Source organism: Cibotium barometz, chromosome 40 (assembly GCF_041138505.1).
Source record: "Cibotium barometz isolate CiBa-2024 chromosome 40, ASM4113850v1, whole genome shotgun sequence".
NCBI classification, from domain to species: domain Eukaryota; kingdom Viridiplantae; phylum Streptophyta; class Polypodiopsida; order Cyatheales; family Cibotiaceae; genus Cibotium; species Cibotium barometz.
In genome coordinates, this window is record NC_141085.1 from 16,490,160 (window position 1) to 16,499,191 (window position 9,032).

Consider the following 9,032-nt stretch of genomic DNA (forward strand, 5'->3'; position numbering starts at 1 on the left):
CTGGAGACTCTTCGATGGGCCAAAACATGTAGTCCAACCAAGCATATGTTGAGAGTGTGCATGTGGCCCATGGAGCAGTACCAAACATTGCACTAGGATTTTCTCATATGTCCAGGGAGCTCATTACTCAAATGACCAATTGTAGCAGGAGGTGGCGGTCGTGGCCCAATGAGAGATATTACTAGGCCAAAGCTTAGGAGAGGCACATCTCTGAAGATTTGTACACAACAATCTCAACAACCTCTAGGTCCTAGGTCCAAAACATGATCAATGAAATGAAGCAGCAGCTCGAGCAGGCCATCTCCACTATCATAGACCTCTAGCAATAGCCCTAGCAAGCTCATGAGGCTGCACAAAGGGCCCACAATGACCTCTCATTAGCCCAGGCCGTTGCTAGAGACTCCCAATATCGAGCTACTCCTCTGCAAAAGAAGCACTTACAAAGACCAAGCCTGATTTCCAACAACAATACAAGGAAATCTCAGAGGATACCCTCCATGAGATGGAGGCCACACTGGACACAGCCAAGGACAAAGCAGCATAGCCCCCACCAACACCATCTACCCCTTCCTCCAGTTCAACAAAAAAGAAGGTGTATGCACTCATGGGATATGGCAACGGAGCTGCCCCTACTCACCCTCCCCCCACCACAGAACCCCTTCCAGCTTTATTACTGGAGTGTCCGCCTCAACTTTCTCTAGCACAACATTTTTTATGGACGAGCCCCTCTCCTACACAACCTATAACTATGTCCTCACCAAGCTCCCCCTCTCTAGCATTGCCCTCTTCCCTCTCTTCTTCATCCAAGGGCTCATCTCTTTCACCCATCCTCAAATCTTCTATAAGCTCCCTACCCACCCTCATCACCTAGTGTCACCTACTCCAATTTGGCCAACCTACAAAACCAGCTGATCTCATTGGCCTCTCAGTTCCCAATGGCTTGTGTCCATACCCCTACTCCTCACTCACAAACCTCACTCACAAAGGACCACCGATGCTCTCCAACATCTCCACCATAGGGTTTGGCACATAGTCGATTTTGCATATCGCTCCCTCCATTGCAGCAAACTCCCTCCATACTCTGCAGGTAGCTAGCCTTCTTATCCTCTACCAATGGTGCCATGTACAGATGGAAGTAATGGAATCCATGGGCATCATCCAATTTGATGACTCGCATGTGGCCTTCCTGATGGACTTCACACCTCGGGAAGCTACGGAGGCAAAAGCATTTTTCTAACTGCATGGCCCAGAAGACTCCGAAGATGAAGCTCACGGCAGCGACCATGACGCCATGATGGTGAGAACGACAACCAAGGGGTACAACCACCTCCACCCCCCACCACCCTCATCTCCCCCACATCAACCTCCACCTCCCAACCCCTCTCATCCAAGCACCTGCACCCAACCACTGCCACCCCCATCTAGCACTTCAACTCTCCCCCTTTTTCCCTCCCAATCATCTCCACCACTCCATTTTCCCACACCGCCTCAGTCACCATCCCCACCCTCACCTCCATCCGTATCCTTGAATTTAGGCATGCATAGAGCCCTAACTGATTTACCTTCAACATTAGCAAAGCATCCCCACATACTTTATGCGAGCCTTGCCACACCCTCTTTAACCCCTCCACCCTTTACTTTCCATGGTTCGCTCCTCTGACGCCCTAGCAGCCCTGCATAGCAAAGACCATGATAAAGACCTTCCACGAGTTCATCTGAAGATATGATCAGGTCCCAGACCCAGCCATGATTGCAATAATGATCAAATTCTTTAACTTGATCATCACGCTGCTGGAGGCCTTCCTTGACTGGGACCACTACCATGAAGGTGCACAAGGCTTGGCCTTCGACATCAACAAAGGGCCGACACTTAAGCAAATTTTTGGCTACTACAAGTGCATCATGTGGATGCCCACCTGATGCCTCCAAACATTCGAAGACATGATGGAGACTACATTTTGGATGAGCTATCGAATCTTCCATGGAGCACCCCCTACACCTACCTCGCACCACGACTTTATCCACACCTATTCGATCTACTACCGCTAGATCTGGCCAGCTCCAAGGACAGACCTAAATTAGGGAGGGGGGTATGTTAACCACTGTAATTAACATTACTTTTCAAGTGTGGCTATGCTCATTGTAACTCATCTTTTGTAATCGCGCAAAGCGCTTAATGCAAAAAGAGACACGGGATGACCAAGCTTACGGCTTGTGTAATGCCGGTCATAGGAAAGAGTTGTACATAGAGCGAGGAAGACTAGTTTTGGGCCCCCAATTGTAAATGGGCGGCTAGCCATTGTAAACTAAGAGCTCTTGTATATAAGACATTTTATGAAATATTAAAAAGAGGGACAATGCCATTAGTCTCATTGGAGTTCTCTCTCTCTCTCTCTCTCTCTCTCTCTCTCTCTCTCTCTCTCTCTCTCTCTCTCTCTTATGAGCTTGTGGATGTATGCTTTCTTGATGTTTGCTTGCATGCTTGATTGTTGGTGTGTGCTTGTAGGGATGGTGATGATCTAGCTCTCCTTCTCTCCCCTATCTTTTCTCTTTACCAAAGTCCCCCTTGTATGCATGTGGCATGGAGTGAAGGTTGAGCTTTCCATAGCTCCCACTTTCTTACTCTCTACCTAGCATCTCTACCTAGCACTTGAATCTCTAATTGGGTGACACAGGTAGAGGTGGAGTGAGCCCCTAGCGGCTTCACATGGAGGAGTTAACCCTCATTAGGGTTGGCTAAGTGCACATCTCCAAAATCAACCCTTGCATGTTTCTCTTCTTCTCTCCCTCTCTCTTGTGTGCAAGCAGTATGTTAGGATTAACAGGAAGTCATCGCAAGGGATAGGGAAGTGAGCTAAAAGGTATAGAGAAGTCAGTTGAAGCTATAGGAAAGTCAACGGAAGTTAGCTAAAGGTATAGAAAAGGTAGCTGAGGGTATAGAGAAGTGATCTGAAGGCATAGAGAAGTGATCTGAAGGTATAGAGAAGTGAGCTAAAGGTATAGAAAGTCAACTTAAGGTACAGGGAGCTGAAGGTATAGGGAAGTCAGCTAAAGATATAAAGAACGCAGTCTAAAGGTATAGGGAAGTTAGAGGAAGTTAGCAATCTAGGTGAAGATATAGAAGAACTCAACTGGAGGGTATAGAGGAATCATAGCTTTCAGCATGGTATAGTACAAAGCTATGAGTAATGATAGAAAATCTACTCATTTCAAGATGGTATAGCTTTCACCAGTTTGTAGATAATCATGGTATAGTATATTTTCTATGCTTAGATCTCTACATTATGAAAACATGATAGTATGTATTGTAGAGCTATTCTTTATTCAAATAAGCATGGTGTAATAGGATTTCTATGCATGGGTTTTCATTAAAATATGATGATACGCACGTGTAGACTTATGGTTGGATGCATGGTAAGGTGGACTCAAAACCTATGTCCTAACATGGCTTTTAAACTAACTTTTAGACATTTTAAAAAGTTATTTTCTCCCACATTATGTACGTTTGAAAAGCTTGAAAACAAAAAAACAGACAAGCAGCTCGTGGTCCACTCATTTCACCACCTCTCTCTCTCTCTCTCTCTCTCTCTCTCTCTCTCTCTCTCTCTCTCTCTCTCTCTCTCTCTCTCTCTCTCTCTCTCTCTCTCGCAAGCTCTCTCTCTTTCTCTTACTCACTTTATCTCTTTCTATCTCCTATGTACCCTAAACCTGCATCACTGTCGCCTTGTTGTTTACCTCTCTCTCTCTATATATATATATGTGTGTGTGTGTGTGTGTGTGTGTGTGTGTGTGTGTGTGTGTGTGTCTATTGCAGGCCCCTTACTGTTGTTTCACTAACACACACACATATGCATGTACCTTTCACCCACCATAGATTCCCAAGCATTTGAGGAAGATGTAGAAGTTCAAGCTATGTAGATGGTTGTCAGTCATGTGTAAAGTTTTATGCCAATGCAATCAAGGTTTATCATGTGCAGAGGAAGCAAGAACAACGTGCAAGAATGAAGTCTAAGATACAAGAAGAACAAGAGCACAATGCAATCAAGGGTCATCATGTGCAGAGGAAGCAAGAACAACGTGCAAGAATGAAGTCTAAGATACAAGAAGAACAAGAGCACAATGCAAGTCATGGTGCAAACAAGCAGAAGCATAAAAAAATATGCAACGACGTTGTTTAGTACTTTAATCACAGCGGACCAAGGGTCTAGATGAGAAAACGAGGTTTGATATATTATCTCAAGTTCTCCAACATCGCTGAAATTTCCAACAGTTTTCCACTATGGAACCAGATAAGTCTAATAGAAGGCATACGAAATACACTTGAAGCAATGAAAGTGCCTAGAAACTCTGAGGAGCTATTTCTTGAAAGGTATATTCCAATGATTCTTATGAATGGCACCGGCACTAATACATCCTCTCTTAACATTGTAGATGCTGCAAGGTAGTTGAACATACACATACATAATTTCTATGCAGCTAGAGAGCGTTTACAAACCTCTGCTGATGGTATTTTTCCATTATCTTCATGCCATTGGCAAGCTCGTGCAGTAGGCATAATCAGTGAGAGGTGAAAGAGCTTGTTTTCAATTTTTTGTTAAGCCGTACACTCGACTTTCACCCAAAAAAAAGGATGTATGTCACAAGCACCTTGGTAGAAATCTCAAGTTAAGATTATGACACACCTTCTTGATCAATCTCAGCCAGCAGCAGCAAGTAATAACAAAAACCCGTGCTCCAACATGTGCTGATTTGGTGTGCTTTTATACATTACATATTCCTTCAGTATAGATTCAAATGCTTTATGATGATGCCAGATACTAGATTAGATGTTTCCAACCAGTATACAAACAAATGCCAAATTCTCTACTCTTCTACGATTATATGATCCTTGTCTCTATGTGTTGTTTCCTTCTTTTATCATGTGTCTATGTGTATTATGTCTGACTTGTCAGATTTTTCAATCAGTCAACCTACAGCTCTTGGACTACTTGGGGAAGTTTAGGACTGAAAAATCTAGCACATAAAAAGAAATCATCCTCCCTCACAAGGTAGGGCATGGTTCTAAACGGTTTTCAACTTGGGGCGACAATAAACAAAACCAAGAAAACCAATGTAAAACCAGTAAGAGATTAGTGTTAAACTAGTAAGATACCTAATGGAAAACAAGTTGTATACACTTAGGCTATAGCAAAAACAATCTTAACAGGCTTTTCACCAGTATCATATCAGTCCTAAACCAATATGATAGTTGTATACAACTAACACTACTCATAGGGAAAAGACTAGCTACCAATTAAACATTGCTATCATACTAGCTTAAGAGCACAGTCTCCTCTAATGTACTCTATATTTAGCAAATTTTCTAACCGGTATTTACCGGTTGAACACTGGTATGATACCGGGTAAAGACTAGCAAAAGGAGAACTTGGAGAGGCCATATGATACCGGTATTTTGTACCAGTATGATACCATTTGGAACATTAGCTCTATATAACATGCATTAGATATAAGGTAAAGATCAACTTTGCTTTAGATAACACCAGTTTTGAAACAATATGATACCGGTGTTAAACCAATAAGATATTGGTTGGTGAACCAGCTGCATACACCTAAGAACCTATAACTACAAACTACTTTCAAACCAAATTGTTTAACTTACTACTACGATGCATCCACAGGCACCAATTCATCAACGAACTTTTGAGAAATTAAAGCCATACTTTGTGCACAAGCTTAAGGATCGATACACTTGTTGCTGCATAACACATGTTCATATGTTATTCTTAAAAGATGCCTTCAGATTAGAGGATCTACTTTTGGGTTGCATGGCAAGGCATGTTAATGTGATTGTGTCATTTGTAATGTGGGTTCTCAATGCTGCAGAGAAGTCCTACAAGAGTATCACAAGTGCATGGGAATCAATCTTATGCCCCAAAGTTGAAGGTACTATTTTCCATGCTTTGAAGTGTCTGATGGGGAGTTGCACTGTCTTTGATCCCTACAACGTCATTGGTTTTGTTCTAATGGTTCTTCATCTCAATTCAAAGCAAAAAGGCCTTTCTACTTTGTTTCCAGGTATACTGCCATCACAAGGTTGCAAATCACATGGAATTTCTTTGGCTCTGGTCATGGAAAGGGAGAGCACGACGGTGCAGGGGCTATAGTGAAGAGAGCACTAACTCACGAACAACTCAAGCCTAATGGTGCTAAGCACCAATGTGCAGGTAATGTCGTAAAGTTTTTGCAAGAAACTCTCACTTCTACCATGAGAGCCAAGTCCACATATGCATCACAAGCTTGGTACGTTAGTAGAGTCTTTTGGGAGATAAAGTTGGGTGATATAGATAGATATGAGGCATGGAATGTCAAGGCTATAACAAACACAAGATCCCTACATTCAACCTCTGCATATTCTCAGCACGATCCAACAACATTGAGAGTGCGTCGGTTATCATGTTATTGTAGTAATTGTATGGAACACTTATGGCATAGATGTAGCAAATCAGTCTCATATTCATAGCTAGGACTACATTGTCCTTGAACCATTAGTAGATGGCACTGAAGAAGACAATGTTGACATTGATGTTAACATCGCAAACATTGAGGAGGCCACCTACGAAGGGCACCATGATACCCTTAGTGACGTCCTTCTTGTAGGAGACAATTTTGCGATGACAGCTGAAAAAGGAAATCTAGAGAATGCAGACTTCTACATCTTGAAATGCACAAAGGAGAAAGAGCTCTGCAAGAGACCTAAAAAGGATGATAATTTGGAGGCCTTGATAGCCACACATCTTGTACGAGCAATCAAATTTCAAATGGACCCACACCCAGATAACAAAAATATGTTTTTCCTATCTCCTAAGGTACATGAAGCTGTGTACGATAGTATGCCATTCAATTTTTAGCATACTTGTTAGATACAAGGCTGTGTAAAACAGTATGCCATCCAATTGTTAGCATACTTGACATGTTTCTAATGAAAAAAAGCGACAATAATATTTAATATCTTGTGAATTTCAGGTGATGTATTCATATATTCTAGAAAATATACATGTGTATCGCTCTGTGTATACATGGGAGAATTTCAGGGGCAACGGCTAGAAGAAGATTGTGGGGGATGGCGGCGAGGTGTGGGGGATGGCGGCGAGGTGTCTGTGATGAATGTGAATATGAATGTGAATGTGACTGTGATGACTGGGTAGCCTTGGATTAAGGCTCTCTTTCGCTCTTTCCATTTCTTCCCACACTCTTTCATGTGCTTGCCTACTGGCCTCCTGTTCTTGCCTCTGGACCTCTAGCTCAACCTGCCTCCTCCTCCTAGATTCCATCCATTCCTCCACGTCAGCTATACACCTTCCATATTCTTCGATAGGCAGCTTGCTGCGCTTCAACTTCCCTTTGCTATTGTTCCTCTTGCCGACACCTTTGTTTTTCGGCTTCCCTTGCAAATTCACATGCCCGTCTAATCTCTTCTTCTACATGATCATGGACCGCAAAAATAATTTTTTGTACAGCTTTGGTCCTGAATTGTTTTATGTGCAACGGATTATATTTGTGCAAATTAAGTTCCTGTACACAAAGGAAAATGTTTTGTCAGAAACCTCATAGCCATGTTAGATGATGGAGATGTAGATTATAAACATCACTTACATCAAGAATATTAAAAATATTTTTTAACAAAAGAAATATATTTAGGCACATCCTCCATCCACAGCTAGCATCTGCAGGCTGGAGTGGCACCCTTATCCTTCAATATCTCATGTTCTGAACAAGATTTAGCTCCAATAAAAGGTGTTCCACAACTGATGCAATTTTTTGAGCACATCTGAGAGGTCAACAAAACAAGCATTAGTTTATCCTACTTAAATAAATCTATCTATATGCTTGTGGAAGAGGGAAATGTCAATAGGGACTTACTCTCTAAACACAACCATGATATCCTTGAATAGAGTTTGCAAAGTAATATATATTTTGGGAAATGTCGTACAAAAGCGAACTCCAATGTTGGCTGAAAAAACAAACAAGACTAGATGTTATAAAAAAGACACATACAAATTACCTAATATATGTTGTCAATCTATAACTTAACACGAGACTCACCCTTTGTTATAAGCCGTGACAATAATTCTTACCAGATCAAGGTTGATTGTTTGAAACCACGCCATGATCCCTCATTTTGCAATTGTCATGATATGAGGGGATCAACAACATATGTACTATTATGTATCTCTTCTAGTAGAAGTGATAAAAACAATACCTACAGGCAACAATGAATAGAAATTAGAATTAGGATTTATGAGAAAATAGAATTAGAATTTGTGAAAAATAGAATTAGAATTAGAAAATAGAATACAACACAATCATGCCAACATGCCATAGTGCTGACAACTATGTTTGTGACTTTTAGTATCCTGCAACATCGCAAAACACATAAATCAGCATCTAAGCTGGTAACAAGCCTTGTGCCCCAAATTGTAAATGCCATATTGACAGGCACAATACTCTCCAAATCGCTTAATTCTCTGATATTTTCTGCTTCAATGACTTTAATTTCTCTAGGAATCTTGTTGGCTTCTTGGCCTGTATCTGCTAGATCATCAGCAAAATTATCACCATCACTGGCAAAACCAGAGGGTTGTGGTTGTGCGCCAACCTTTGGTTGTGCTTGTGGTTGTGCCTCCGGTTCTGGTTGTGTGTGAGGTTCTGGTTGTGCGGCATCTTGCTACGCTGTTCTTGTGCTTTTTCTCTTCTCTAAGTCCAAGAGCGGGTGTCCCTGTCATGACCAGCATGGGTATTCTCATCTAGCCTTGCACAAGGATGGAAGGGGGGGCATCAATATCTCCAGCATGTGATGATTGCTAATAGAAACATGTGCTAATAAACAGTCATATCTATACCTCAATCTACGGAGTGTATCAAAATCCCTAGGCATTATTGTAAGCCTATAAGCATGGGCAGCGAGAAAGTATGCATCTTCAAAAAACTCAATCAACTAGTCTTCAGTAATTTCCTAGAGACACAAAACTACA